Genomic DNA, 16,307 nt, shown 5'->3' with positions numbered 1-16,307 from the left:
TTTAACCAAACACTTCTGTGGTCAGAATGTTTTCAATTCTTTGACTTTTTTTTTTTTTACTGAAGGATAATTGCTTTACAATGTTGTGGTGGTTTCTGTCATACAGCAATGTGAATCAGTCATAATTATACATATATATATATATATATATATATATATATATATATATATATATATATATCCTTCCTTTGAGCCTCTTTTCCCTGCTCTATTCCACCCCTTTAGGTTGTCACAGAATGCCAGGCTGGGCTCCCTGTGTTATATAGCAACTTCCCTCTAGTTATCTATTTTACACACACACACACACACACACACACACACACACACACATATAGGCTACTTTCTCAATTTCTCCTAGCCTCTACTTCCCTTGCTGTGTCCACAATTCCATTCTCTATGTCTTCATCTCCATTTCTTCTCTGTAAATAGATTAATCAGTACTGTTTTTCTAGATTTCATATGTATGCATTAATATAGGATATTTGGTTTTCTCTGACTTGTTTCACTCTGTATTATAGACTCTAGATTCATCCACCTCACAACAACTGAATGAAACTTGTTCCTTTTTATGAGTGTTTTGTTTGTTATGAAATGGTTTATAACCCAGCATATGGTTGTACATGTGTGCTCAATTGTGGCTGACTCTGTGTGACCCTGTGGACTACAGCCTGACAGGCTCCTCTGTCCATGTGCTTAGTCACTTCAGTCATGTCCTACTCTTTTTGATTCCATGGACTGTAGCACACCACAGGGATTCTCCAGGAAAGAATACTGGAGTGTGTTGCCATGCTCTCCTCCAGGGCCCCTGTCCATGGGGTTGTCCAAACAAGAATTCTAGGGATGGGTTGCCACTTTCTCCTCCAGGAGATCTTCCAGACCCAGGGATCAAATAGGAGGCTCCTGTGCCTCCTGCATTGGCAGGCAGATTCTTTTACCATTAAGCCACTTGGAAAGCCCAGCATATGGTTATTTTGGTAAATATTACCTGTGTATTAAAAACAATGTAGGGAAGAGTGAGATCAACAAGATGGCAGGATAGGAGGCTCCAAATCTCTTATCCCAACAGAATCTCCAATTGAATAAACACCCATAGGAGAAAATACCTTCTGGAGAGCTCCAGAATCCAGGACAGAATATATAGTCCTTTGGCACACCATGGAAATGAGTAAAGAAACATTAACAATGGTAGGAAGAAGAGTTTCACTTTTTTTGGAAACTTGTTTTTAACTCCCTTCAGAAAATACCAAGGGGAATGATTGCTAGATTGTAGAGAGAGTATGGTCAACTTTGGAAGAAACTGCCAAACTACCTTCCAAAGTGGCTGTTCCATTTTACATCCCCATCAATAATGAATGAGGTTTCCTGTTGGTCCACGTTCCCATCAGCATTTGATGCTGTTAGTATTCCAGATTGGGCCATTCCAGTAGATATGCAGTAGGTCTCATTGTTTCATTTTACATTTCCCTGATGACATGATATGAAGAACTTTTCATTTGCTTATTTGTCATCTGTGTATCTTCTTTGGGGTAAGGTCTGTCAAGGTCTAGTATCTATTTGTTAGTTGGGTTATTTGCTTTCTTATTGTTCAGTTTTAATAATTCTTTGCATATTTTGGATAGCAGTTGTTTATCAGATGTTTCTTTCACAAATGTTTCTCTCAGTCTGTGGTTTGCCTTGTACTTTTCTTAGCATTGTCTTTCAAACAACCTGAGTTTTAAATTTTAATAAAGTTCACCTTTTATTAATCAATTATTTATTTCATGGATTATTCCTTTGTTGCGTCTATGTCACCAATATTTCCAAAGTCATATAAATTTATCCTGTGTGAGCGGCTTAGTTTCAGTTTCAATTCAATTGCTCTGTCGTGTCTGACTCTTTGCTACCCTATGGACTGCAGTACCCTGGGCTTCCCTGTCCATCACCAACCCCCAGAGCTTGTTCAAATTCATGTCCATTGAGTCAGTGATGCCATCCAGCCATCTTATCCTCTATCATCCCCTTCTCCTCTTGCCTTCAATCTCTTTCAGCATCAGGGTCTTTTCTAATTATTCAGTTCTTCACATCAGGTGGCCAAAGTATTGGAGCTTCAGCTTCATCATCAGTCCTTCCAATGAATATTCAGGACTGATTTCCTTTAGGATTGACTGATTTGATCTCCTTGTGGCCAAGGGACTCTCAAGAATCTTCTCCAACACCACAGTTTGAAAGCATCAATTCTTTGGCACTCAGCTTTCTTTATGGTCCAGCTCTCACATCCATACATGACTACTGGAAAAACCATAGCCTTGACTAGATGGACCTTTGTTGGCAAAGTAATGTCTCTGCTTTTTAATATGCTGTCTAGTTTGGTCATAGCTTTTCTTCCAAGGAGCAAATGTCTTTTAATTTCATGGCTGCAGTCACCATCTGCAGTGATTTTGGAACCCAAGAAAATAAAGTCTCTCACTGTTTCCATTGTTTCCCTGTCTATTTGCCATGAAGTGATGGGACTGGATGCCAAGATCTTCATTTTTTGACTTTTAAGCCAGCTTTTTCACTCTCCTCTTTCACTTTCATCAAGAGGTTCTTTAGTTCCGCTTCACTTTCTTCCATAAGAGTGGTGTCATCTGCATATCTAAGTTTTATGATGTTTCTCCTGGAAATCTTGATTCCAGTTTGTGTGAGTGGCTTAACTTGCATTTAATTTCTTATTTTTCTAGTGTCCTGAGGCACAACTTAGATTTTTAATTTTAGATCTTTCTTCTTTTCTAATATTTTTTCAATGCCATTAATTTCTCTTTAAACATTGTTTTTTTGTATCATACAAATGTTGATGTGGTCTGTTTATTTACTTATCTCAAAATATTTTAAAATTTATTCTGACATTTCTTCTTTGCTCCATATGTTATTAGAAGCATGTCATTTAATCTCCATTAAATGGAGATTTGTGGGCTTTCTAGTTATCTTTTTGTAATTTATTTGTAGTTTAATTCAATTATGGCCTTAGGGTAGACATTATATTATTTATAATTTTTAAATTTGTTTAGTGTGTTTGATGGTCCAAAATGTCTTGACAGTTATTCTGTGTGAAGCTTGAGAAGAATGTAGATTTTCCAGTTACTAGATGAAGTACCAGAATTCTCGCCTGGAGAATCCCATGGATGGAGGAGCCTGGTGGGCTACAGTCCACGGGGTTTCAAAGAGTACTTTATAGGTGTTAGTTTTAACCAGTTTGTTGATGACCTTGCTGAGTTCCTTTATGTCCTTACTGATGTTCTACCTGCTGGATGTGTTTCTTTCTGATGGATGGATATTGATGTCCATCAATATGGAAGGATGTGCATCATTCTATTAATTTATGCATGACATAGTTTATCTGTTGTTAGGAATTAGAAATAGTCATTAGGAATTTTTAGGTCTTCTTGGAGAATTGCCCCTTTTCAAAGTCATTTTATGGAGACCTTTCATTACATGAGAAAAAAAAAAGTGTAACATTTTTACATGAGATACATTCTCAGTATTTCAGCAAACAAGAAGTGAAAAAGCCTATTCTTCAGAGAAATCCTGACTTAGAAAATTCAGGAAATCTTTTCCAAAATTTTGCATGTTTAGATATTTTCACATAGAAAGTATGCACAAATTTCCATTTACTTCTGGCCTATTTCTCATGCTCTTCTAGCAGTTTGGACATTGTCTTCCAAGATTTCTGTTTCAATAGTGGTACAAATGTCGATAGCATATTTATAATCCTTGGAGCATTTTCTTCATGGCCCTTGTTGGCACATTTGATTCAGTGGAGTATTTCCCACGAGCCTTGCCCATGTGTGGTGGATTAAACAATGTGTGGCTCATGCAGGTTAAAATCCACATAAAAGTCCTGTCCAGAAAGGACCACAGTAACTCCATATCGTGACTCTCTTCACTCTTTTTGCTCCCATGGCTACAGTGGAAGATGTATCAAAAATACTATCTATAGAAATAACTCTGAATGTGTTGAGATAACTCAGAGTGTTGAGAGAGAATGGCTATTAGAAGTACTGGATTGCTTAACCTAAAACTGAAATGGCTGCCAGTAAATTTTTAATAATTGAAACTGGCTCATATGATGCATTTGTATGACAAGAAGAAGATAGTTTGCAAAGTTAAAAGCATATAAAGCATTCTTTTTCTTAGTGTTGATTTAGTCATTCTTGGCTTAACCTTTCATCCAGTTGAGTGGAATATTTTGGGGTTGCATTTCTTCCAGTGTATGTCCAGGATTATGAAAAATGAACATGTTTACATCCCCTGTTTGTCTTACTAATTTAGTTCTTTATTAGTTTTCAGAAAACTACTTTCTGAGTTTGGTCCTCCTCATTGAATATAGGTTTGATAAGTAGCACATGCTTCAGTTTCAGCAAAAAGAGCTTAGAGTTCCAATGTGTGCATTAACTAGTAGTATTATCTTCATTATGTTACTTAAAGTTTCATGGTCAGCTTCTTCAAAAGTAACATAATTGTAATGAGTCAATGAGATATATGCATAAATCTTAGCATTGTCTCTCAAATAAGTTTCCTTGAAATGAATATTATTGTTTCCTAGCGGGACCCTCTTCCTCAAATATGATAATCGATTTTACTTTTAGGAAATAATAAAGAATGATATTTTCTATGTGGAGTACATGCTTTAAAAGCTTTGTATAGTTGAATTTTACTTATAACATAAATTAGCCCTCACAATTATTCCCTAAAATATTATCTCCATCTTCCCAGTGGAGAAACAAACAAACAAACCTAAAACTCAGAGAGAGCTGCATTTTTCATGTATTTCTCTTGGAATGCAAACCCCAAATAATCTCATATGTTATATATAACTTCTTTTATTTTTTAAGTTAATATTATCTTCAAATATAGATACTAGTTAACAAACTGAGTCATCAGGGAAGAATTAGAGCATCTATCTCTATGAAAAGCTATAGATTTTGAAAGTAATTTAGGTGATTACAATTTTCCTTCATTATTCCTATTTGTACTGGTTGGTGCTTTGATCTGATTGACTTGATCTGACTCCCTTTTTCCATTAAGAAAAAATAAGGTCATTTTTTTTTTTTTTTCTAGAGGACTCAGAGAAACAGAATTCTGAGCTAATTGTAGGACTATTTGAAGGCAGTCTTAAAGCAATGATCTTAAAATAATCTAAATTAGTTCTTCTTATGGGTTTTTTGTTTTTACTGAAGTCATGATGAAGTTCCTACATGATACTAAATGTCAACAAGCACAGTCAAGAGTGAAGTGGATTATTCCAGAAAAAGTTCAGGTTGTTTTAAGCTCAAAATTTACCCAAGATATTAAATTACCAACAATATTCTCTTCTCTTCTATGACAAAATAACCTAGCATATAAAGCTACCACAGAAAATGATAGTCAAGAAAGAGGGCAAGATAGAGAATTGGAACACTGTTTAGCAATGCTGAGGGTGCAAATTGCCTTTCTATATGTTTATAGAAATTGATTTTCACGTTCAGTGAGCTACAAGACTGATTTGACAATGAGATATCCAAGACATTAAAATTCATTTTAAAAAACAGCAAAAGGATTGAAAGGAATATGAAGCTTGTTATCCTAAATTCCATGGGTCCGGGCGAAAACTCTCTTTACTGACAGAACTCTTAGCTTCCTTTTAAAATGAAGGCACGTTATCATTACTGTTATATAGGAAGACAAAAATAAGGGTGTTTCCTTGCTACTTCTTGCATTACTCCAAAGTACTAGCAAAATAGACTTTCTATTAAGGAATATTAATGTAGATAAAAGGAAAAACCTAAAAGTATAACACGGAGTAGAAAGCTATACACACACACACACACACACACACACACACACACACACACACACACAGAGAGAGAGAAGGAAGTGGAGATAGAGAGAACAATAGCATCATTTAGATGGGAGACATTTTGAAGAAAAAACTGTTCTTTGGAAGATGATGTTTTATGTTTTATTTTAGATTTTTTATACAATTTGGTCTTCTTAGCCCATGACACAGATCCAGTCTACTAAACATGCCCTCTGCCTCCTCTGGACTCTGGACTCTCTACAGTGGTCCTCAAACATTTTGGCATTAAGGGCAGTTTACTTGGAAGAAAATTATTCCATTGACCGAGGGTAAGGGTGTGGTTTCAGGATGATTCAAGTGCATAACATTTATTGTGTACTTCATCTCTATTATTATTACATCAACTCTACCTCAGATCATCAGACATTAGCACTCAGAGATTGGGGACCACCGCTTTAATATCTGAGGAGGTCATGACAATGAATCCATTAGATGTGGCTTCAGATAAGGAATTGGAGCTTGGGAAGGTAAATGTGAGTCAGAGTGAAATCTTAGAAATCATTTACATTGTTGAAGATTTAAGTCCGATGACTTTCATTTGAGAGACAGACTCAGCTGAGTGATCTTTTTCCTGGCATTTTTGAATTTTATATATATTAAAAAACAAATACAATACAAAATTAGGTGAATGATTAAGAAATAATATAATTTTACCAGGTTTGAAGAAAAGACAAGATTCTCAATGGGAAAGAAATCTTTTAGGTAAGGACTTTTAAAAAGACATGGAAGCAACCTAGATGCCCATCAGCAGATGAATGGATAAGGAAGCTGTGGTACATATACACCATGGAATATTACTCAGCCATTAAAAAGAATTCATTTGAATCAGTTCTAATGAGATGGATGAAACTGGAGCCCATTATACAGAGTGAAGTAAGCCAGAAAGATAAAGACCATTACAGTATACTAACACATATATTTGGAATTTAGAAAGATCGTAACGATAACCCTATATGCAAAACAGAAAAAGAGACACAGATGTATAAAACAGACTTTTGGACTTTGTGGAAGAAGGCGAGGGTGGGATGTTTCAAGAGAACAGCATCGAAACATGTATATTATCTAGGATGAAACAGATCACCAGCCCAGATTGGATGCATGAGACAAGTGCTCGGACCTGGTGCACTGGGAAGACCCAGAGGGATGGGGTGGAGAGGGAGGTGGGAGGGGGATCGGGATGGGGAATACATGTATATCCATGGCTGATTCATGTCAATGTCAACAGGCAGCACTTCTATTCCAGTTTCAAAAACTTAGAAAAGCCTAGATTAAAATTTCTGTTCTTCTCATTTAGGGGATGTGATTTGGATAAAAAATTTTAAAGTATTTTTAGCCTGGCTCCAATAAGTAAAATGGAGATTTTAAAAGAAGCATTCTATGGAAAACACACACAGTGGCATATTTTAAGAAATTCTTTTAAAGAAAGTTATCTATTTTATTGTTGTTTCAAAGATCTCCCAAGTTACATCAGTATGGCATAACACTCTCAGAAGTGAATTCCAGTGAGGTCCATGAATAATTATCTTTTCTTTCAGCTTTTCTGTTTCTGTTTTCTCCTGAATGTTACTCAGAAGAAGAAAAAAATGAGAAACTACATGGAAATAAGAAAGTTTATCCTTCTGGGACTGTCAGATGACCCACAACTTCAGGTTGTGATCTTTGTCTTTCTGCTCATCACGTACATGCTCAGCATCACTGGGAACCTGACCTTTGTCATCCTGACCCTGCTGGATGTCCACCTCCAAATTCCCGTGTATTTCTTCCTCAGAATTTCTCCATATTAGAAGTATCATTCATAACTGTTACTATACCCAGGTTTCTGGCCACCATTATTATAGAAGATAAAACCATTTCTTTTAATGATTGTATTATTAAATACAATTTAATTGTATTTTTTTTCCAGTTATTTTTCTTTTTTCATTTTCTTGGCAATCACTGAGTTTTATCTTCTGGATACCATGTCCTATGACCATTACATTGCCATCTGCAAACTGCTGCATTACATGACCATCATGAATCATAGAGTCTGCGCACTGCTTGTCTTGGCTTCTTTGCTGGCTTCATTCTTTATCACATTTCCATTACTCATGTTCTCCCTACAGCTTGATTATTGCAAGTCCAATGTTATTGAACATTATACTTATAATTTTTCCCCCATTTTACAATTTTCATGTTCAGACACCAAATTCCTGGAGATAATGATGTTTTCTTGTGCTGTGTTTACTCTGATATTCACTTTGGCATTAATAATTCTGTCCTACACATATATCATCAGAACAATTTTGAGGATCCCTTTCACCACTCAGAGGACAAAGGCCTTTTCCACGTGTTCATCACATATGATTGTCCTCTCCATCTCTTATGGAAGCTGCATTTTCATGTACATGAATCCATCAGCAAAGGACAGGGTCTCTTTGAGCAAGGGAGTAGCTGTGCTAAATACCTCTGTAGCCCCCATGCTAAACCCGTTTATCTATACCTTAAGGAATTAACAAGTCAAGAAAGCTTTCATGGATATGGCAAGGAAGAATGTAATTTTCTCAAGGAAATGAAAATATAAAAGTCCTATTTATTAGAGGCATAAATTAGAGGCATGTGACCTGTGAAGTCTGTTCAGTCATGTCCGACTCTTTGCGACCCCATGGACTGTAGCCGACCAGGCTCCTCAGTCTGTGGAATTTTCCAGGCAAGAGTACTGGAGTAGGTTGCCATTTCTTTCTCCACGTGATCTTCCCAACCCAGGGATCGAACTCGGGTCTCTGGCACTACAGGCAGATGCTTTACCATCTGAGCCACAGGTAAACCCTAGAGGCATAATGAAATGCAATTAAATAAAACTCAGAGCTTTTCAAAAATCTATTAATATTCATATTGTCTCCATGGAGTTCTTTTTCATTACTCATACTTTCTTTGACAGCAGCTTTGCAAGCATACTCTATACATTTTTTTTTTCTATTCATATTCCCATCCTTCTCTCATGCACTTCCCTACTTTTGGGCTCAGCTTTTCATTCTGTGCTTCCCAGTTGGCACCAGGGTAAAGAATCCACCTGCCAATGCAGGAGACACAAGAGTCACAGGTTCGATTCTTGGGTGGGGAAGATCCTCTGGAGTAGGAAAGTGGCAGCACACTTCAGTATTCTTGCCTGGAAAATTCTGTGAACAGAGGACCCTGATGGGCTATAGATCATGCTGTTGCAAAGACTGGGCATGATTGTGCAGCTGCACGTGTGTGTTCCTCTCTGTAACTCTGAAACTGCCATTTCCTTCTTTGAAACTTTAAAAATCCCATTTCTTCCACAGTATTTCTTGGGAAATTAAATTCAGACAGAAAGAGGCAGAGTAAGAATGTGAGAGAGACCTGTATTTTATGATTTCTTTCTTTCTAGAAATTCAGGAAATAACAAATCATGCTAAATACTATTTTTAATTTACTATACAAGACCATGAACATAATCTGACCATCTTTTTAGAGTATTACACATATTATTTTCTCCATACTATGGCCTAGTTAGTAATTGTGTAAAAAACAGCACAACTAAAAAAGTAATGGAATTATAATTTCTTGAGAAATCAAAAAACTTTTCTTATAATCCATCTTAAAATCTTCTCTGCCATATAATTTATCAATCTGAGAACAATTATGAATATATACTTTCAAGAAAACTGTGAAATTGTCCCTCTTTTTAGGAACTCTTTAATTAACACATATAACATAACAATTTCTAATAAAACCATGAAGAATTGGATACTATTGGAAACTATATATAATTACATTTGCTATAGTCAGTTGTATATTTAAATTAATGCTTGATGTCAAGGTGTTTTTTTTAATAATCAATAGCTGACACTTTTTACAACTTTCTCATATTAATGGATTTTTAGTTAATACAGTACACATAATTCATTCAATTACCTAATTAAATGACAATTAATAGGGATAAAGATGTTAACATAGGCAAAATTTTACTATATATAAATTTTAGCTTTTCTTTTGTTAAAAATGTGTGTTTACTCTGTTTTAAGCATTATAATGTAGCATTGCATTTGAAAATGTGTTGATTAGAATTTAGAAGATGATTATCCAAGATCTTGCTCTCTGGCACTAAAGTAATTTTTTTCTCTCTCTCTCTTTTTTTTTTTTTTTTTTTGCTTTTCCATGAAGCCAAAATTTCAAATAATATGAATGTTACACAAACTCATCTTACATTTTCTAAACATTTTACTAGAAAGGCTATAATTGTAATTCATTGAGCCAAATTCTTCCTGATATGCATACACTGTACTCAGTTGAGAGATTTAGAGCCATACTTTGCTGAAAATCAAAGAAAACAACTTCAAACAGTACTAAAGAGTTTTCTAGTTTGGAAAGAGTCATGGAGCTACTATTTCCTACCTTCTTGTTGAATCAATAATTTCTACAGTTAATTGGAAATATTTGAAAAACTGAAGCTTAGAATTGATTGATGATGTGGGTTCTTGTTACCTGAATAAAAATATACCATAAATTAGCTAGTTGTATTTCCAGGAATTAAAAGGACTGTAAAATTATTACAAGAGATATGAGAGAGTTTATGCGGATATCAGATAAGCTGTTTATATAATTCTACACAAACTCTTTAGTGGTTATTATAAAGATTTCAATCAGTATAATCATTTTAATTATCAGTATCAGAAGTCAACAGAATTTGTGTCTAAAAGACACTATATTAATAATTTGGAATTTGCAGACCATAGCGTCCCTGATGAAATTACTCATCTCTTCCCCTCTGTAATACAAGTGAAGCTATAAACAATGTGTGAATGAAAGTGCTCAGGTGTGTCCAATTAGACTTTTAACACAAAGAGGGGGTGGACAAACTGTTGCCCATGGACCACAGTTGGCTCACCTCTGTTTCAGACTTTTCCATAAATATTGGCTAGTATATTACTACTTATTTAATATAAGGTAATTTGACTAAAATTTGAAAATTCAAAAAAATTAAAATAATGATTTTAAATTTAACAGCAAAATTGTTTATTTTTTTATTTATTGTTAAGAAGGTAAATGAGCACAATCTTATCAAGTATTTTCAGAAAAAAGATGAGGCAAGCATTTCAAATTCATTTTTGGACATTTATAATGTTTATGATATCAAAAGATTAAGTGAGAGATAAAGTCACCAGCAATTTGACTCACAAATAAGGAGATAATGCACTAAAATAAATTATCAAATTAGTATTTCATGTTACATGTGATCTTATCTCAAATAAACTTTATCTCTAGAAAATTTATTTGTGAAATTTGCCTCATTAAAAGACTAAAAATGAAAACAAAAATTGAAAAAGAAAATCACATATCCTCTGATAAAATGCAGTGACCATTTATGATTTTTCAAAGTCTCTTAGTAAAATAGAATAAAACATTATTTCAGTAGCATAAGTAACCTGACTAGATCATCACAACTAGATATGCTACATGCTCCTTGTCCGGCTCCAATTTGAAAAGTCAACAAAAAATGATGTTTTGAGACAACTGGATATCAAGGAGTATGTTTCCAGTGACTCAGTGGGAAAGAATCCTCCTGCCAATGCAGAAGACTCAGGAGACATGGGTTCAGTCTCTGGGTTAGGAAGATCCCCTCAAAGAGGAAACAGCAACCTTCTCCATTGTCCTTGCCTGGGAAATCCCATATGCAGGGGAGCCTGGTGGGCTGGAGTCCATGGGGTCTCAAAGAGTTGAGCACAACTGAGCAAGTGAGCATGAACTTGCACAAGTGTGTGCAAGGTGATAAATGATACCAAAGACATTTTGCTAATTTAGCTATCTTGGAAATTGCATCAGGGTTAAGCAAAATATATATATGTATATATTTTAGGAATTCATCCTGAAAATATATAGGTAAGAAAAAGTATCCTGTATAAGTTCTGGTTTAAAATACAACAAAATATTTAAAAGTTTTTCAAAAAACAAGTAAAGAGATATAAAATAGCCTTCATATTTATTGAATCTGCTTGATCTGCACTTGAAACTATTTCTCCAGTTCTCTATCCTAGTGTATACTTGAAAATATTCAAAAGTTAAAGTTTACAGCAAACATCATTTTTAGTGTTTTAAATAGTAGCTGTAGTCTTGGTAAAATCAGTTACAAGATGTGAAGGACCACTATAACTGTTTTTATTCAATACTGTCCTAGAGATTCTATTGAGGAGACTAGTTCAACAAAAATTGAAAAATATCAGAAAGGAGAAAACAAAATAAACAACCAAAATCATTCAAGTAATGTGATTTTCCTTCTAGGACCTTACTGTATTTACACTAAATGCTTCTTAAAATGGAAAGTCTCCTCTCCCAGATGATCATATGGTTAGCACCCATCCCTCCTTCAGATCTCTGTCCAAATACCACCTCAATAAAATTTACCCCATTGACACTATTTAAAATTATACCAGCTCCCCACTTCCAAGGCATTTCAGTTTTCTCTTCCTTTTCAAAATAATTATTAGCATATGAAATACTATATAGTTTACTAGTTAATTACATTCATGCTTACTGTCTACATTCTCTCACATCCCTCACCCCATGAAAGCAGTGATCTTTGTTCACTTTGTAGATGAACTGGTTCACTCCCAACCATGGTGTGCTGGAGCCTGTTTGGACCACATCACAGGACCCACCAGTGCACTGGTAGCTTGAAATCTGCCACAGTGAGAGATTTGCCTTTATATTTGAAGGGACTGGCAACCCACTCCAGGATTCTTGCCTGGAGAATTCCATGGACAGAGGAGCCTGATGGGTTACAGTCTGTGGGGTCTCAAAGAGTCAGACACGACTGAGTGACTAACATTTTTGTATCCAAATAGTGATTCTTTTCATATTTTGTTTCTCAAATTCTTTAACAGTTTTAAAGATTTTATTGAGTACTGGAGATTGATTATACACCAAAATAATTTGAATGTATTTATTCACTCAGAATTATGTATTGAGTATCCACCACATGACTGACATCTTCTAAATAAGAGAATAGTAAATGTTTAACAACTGTCTCTCAGGGGTGAAGGTGAGGCACTGTTTTGTCATGTTTGCCAATTTCCATGATGCAAAGTCAAAATTCAAGGGAAATAATCACAGTAACTATCCTGAGCAAAAGTCCAGAATTTCTGGGGGAAAAGTGTGGACTCTTTAAATACAATAATAAAGAGTCAAATCTAAATCAAAATTTTGCTGACTCAATATCATGTGTTTATGAAGTTGCCTCATTTACCTCAGTCATTTTGGTTTTTGACACTTTCTTTTTTAAAATAATTTTACTTATTCATTTATTTTTGGCTGCACCAGCTTTCTCTAGTTGAGACAGGTGGGGGCTACTCTCTATTTCTGTTGTGTGAGATTCTCACTGCGGTGGCGTGTCTTCAGGTGCAGCAGGGCTGCAGGTGGCAGGGGCTTCAGTAGTTGCAGCATGTGGGCTCAGAAACTGTGGTTTCCAGGCTCTAGAGCACAGGCTCAATACTTGTGGCACACTGCCTTAGTTGCTCCGTGGCACGTGGGACCTTCCCACATCAGGGATCGAACCTGTGTCTCCAGCATTGGCAAGTGGATTCTTTACCACTGAACCACCAGGGAAACCCAAACATTGTCTTATTCATACTTACAAAACCAATTCACCTGTGTCTTTTAATAATGCCTCATCAGCCCTCTGTTTACTTAACACAGTCCCGTGAGAAAACAGGAAAGACAAGATAAATCCAATTCTGTGTGTATAACTTACATGGAGAAGAAATTTCTAAATCTCTTTTTCTCAAAGCAGCATTTGTAGGAAAATATAATAGTCTCTGAAATCTAAGAAAAATATTACTCAAATTGCATGGATATAGAATCACAGAATTAGAAAATAATCATTTAAAATCTGTGCATTAATACAAAGAAATTTTTAATAAGAAGTGTTTTAATTATATGAAAAGGGGCAAATATAAGAAGTGTTTTACTAACCTACCCAGTGCAACTGAGTTTTTTTTTTTTTTTTTTTTGCAAGAAAGTCCTTTATTGACTGTTCAATCTATTCTGATTTTTGTTTTTCTTTTTACTTTTTTTTCATTTATTTATATTAGTTGGAGGCTAATTACTTTACAGTATTGTAGTGGTTTTTGCCATACATTGATATGAATCAGCCATGGATTTACATGTGTTCCCCATCCTGAACCCCCCTCCCACCTTTTATACAGAGCTTGTGTAAGAGACAAATAGCAATTATGAGTTGCAGGTATAGTGAAATGTGCCCCAAATCTTGCAGTATCAGGAATGAAGGCTGTTGTGGTCAAATATTACCAGTTGAACCACAATGAGAATATAATCCTTGAGAGCCATTCCAGAGTTAACTCACCATATTTGTTTTCAGAGTACTATAGAAACCAAATAAATTGCTAACTCACTTCATCAACTCTGAAATGATATAATCATTGAAGTGATCAGACCATAAATTTTGAAACTAAACCATCAAGAAAAACCAGGAAGTAAGTAAAATTTGTTATTATTCAAGTTAATGCATATTATTATATCTCAATTATGTGTTTTAAAGAATTATTTGCATATGGGTTTGTGAATTTAGGAAATTTTTGTTATTAAAGAGTAAGTGGTGGTTTACTAACAAGAAAACTATTCATGGAGTCCTAAAGAAGCAGCATAGCAATAAGTTTTGAGTTGTTCATTAATTTTTCTTAAGTTGAAAAGTTTTCTTTTATAGGAATAAAACTATAAAAATGACATCCCCGATTTAGAGGAATATCTGCTTCCCAGTAAAGGTTTTGACCATCTACTTATTCGTTTGATAAAGTAAAATTGTAAAGCAAAAGAAAACAAGTGTGCATTGGATGAAATAAACTGTGTCCAGGCAATTATTTCTTTTGGTAGCAGAAGTTGCCCTTCCTGTGCTCTTAGTCTATTATAAGGAAGGGAAGAAGGGATTGCATCAACCAAAGCCTTAAAAAGGGAATTTGGGACAGAGTACCAGCAAAATATCCCCATGGGTAAACACCCGTATTCTGAAGTGAGATATTACTGTGTTGTGTGGTTGTTGCTCAGGTGGTTAGTCGTGTCTGACTCTTTGTGACCCATGAACTGCAGCATGCCAGTCTTCGCTGTTCTTTACTGTCTCACGGAGTTTGCTCAAACTCATGTCCACTGAGTCGATGATGCCATGAAGGTAGCTCATCTTTTTTCTGTTTTCGCCTTCTCCTCAGCCCTCAATCTTTCCCTGAATCAGGGTCTTTTAAAGTGAGTCTGCTCTTCCCATCAGGTGGCCAAATTATTGGAGCTTCAGTTTCAGCATCAGTCTTTCCAGTGAATATTCAGGGTTGATTTCCTTTGGGATTGACTGGTTTCATCTCCTTGCTATCCAAGGGACTCATGAGTCTTCTCTAGCACCACAGTTCAAAGATATCGATTCTTTGGCTCTAAGTCTTCTTTATGGTCCAACTCACATCCGTACATGACTATTGGAAAACCACAGCTTTGACTGCTTGGACCTTTGCTGGCAAAGTGATGTTTCTGCTTTTTAATACACTGTCTAGGTTCATAATAGCTTTTCTTATAAGGAGCAAGCACCTTTATAATCTCATGGCTGCAGTTACCATCTGCAATGATTTTAGAACCCAAGAAAAGAAAATCTGCCACTGTTTCCATTTTTTCCCCTTCTACTTGCCATGAAGTGATGGGACCAGATGCCGGGATCTTAGCTTTTTGAATGCTGAGTTTTAAGCCAGGTTTTTCACTGCCCTCTTTGACCTTCATCAAGAGACTATTTACTCCTCTTCACTTTCTGCCATTAATGTGGTATTATCTGCATAACTGAGGCAATTGATATTTCTCCCAGCAATCTTTATTCCAGCCTGTGATTCATCCAGCCTGGCATTTCACATGATGCATTCTACATATAAGTTAAATAAGCAGGGTGATAATCTTCCCTGCTGGCTCAGATGGTAAAGTCTGTCTGCAATGCTGGAGATGCAGGTTTGATCCTGGGTTAGGAAGATCCTCTGGATCCTCTGGAGAAGAAAATGGCAACCCACTCCAGTATTCTTGCCTGGAGAATCCTGTGGACAGAGGAGCCTGGTGGGCTACAGTCCATGGGGTCTCAAAGAGTCAGACATGACTGAGCGACTAAATCACACACACATTAACCAGCAGGGTGATGATATACAGCCTTGAAGTATTCCTTTCCCAGTTTCGAAACAGTCCATTGTTCCACGTCTAGTCCTTACTTTGCTTCTTGTCCTGCATATACAATTCTCAGGAGGCAAGTTAGATTGTCTGGTATTCCCATCTCTTTAAGAATTTTCCACAGTTTTAGTATGTTGACTAGTAGTTTAAACTAGTGAAAGTCACCTAAACAAAGTGGGCCTCAGTTATGCAGAATATAAAATGTGGAAGTAGGCATACATAAACTGTGTACAATTTCAAACTCTCTATTTAGATTAAA

At 35.7% G+C, this 16,307-nt stretch overlaps 1 pseudogene; it reads left to right on the top strand.

The window, feature by feature from the left end:
- Positions 1-7,437: 7,437 nt before the first annotated feature.
- On the top strand, positions 7,438-8,406 carry LOC110124697 (olfactory receptor 6C1-like; annotated as a pseudogene).
- The last annotated feature ends 7,901 nt before the right edge of the window (positions 8,407-16,307 follow it).

Source organism: Odocoileus virginianus, unplaced genomic scaffold (genome assembly GCF_023699985.2).
Source record: "Odocoileus virginianus isolate 20LAN1187 ecotype Illinois unplaced genomic scaffold, Ovbor_1.2 Unplaced_Scaffold_21, whole genome shotgun sequence".
In the NCBI taxonomy this organism is placed as follows: domain Eukaryota; kingdom Metazoa; phylum Chordata; class Mammalia; order Artiodactyla; family Cervidae; genus Odocoileus; species Odocoileus virginianus.
Note: the sequence above shows the minus strand (reverse complement) of the source record. Positions and strands in the feature narration are given on the sequence as shown.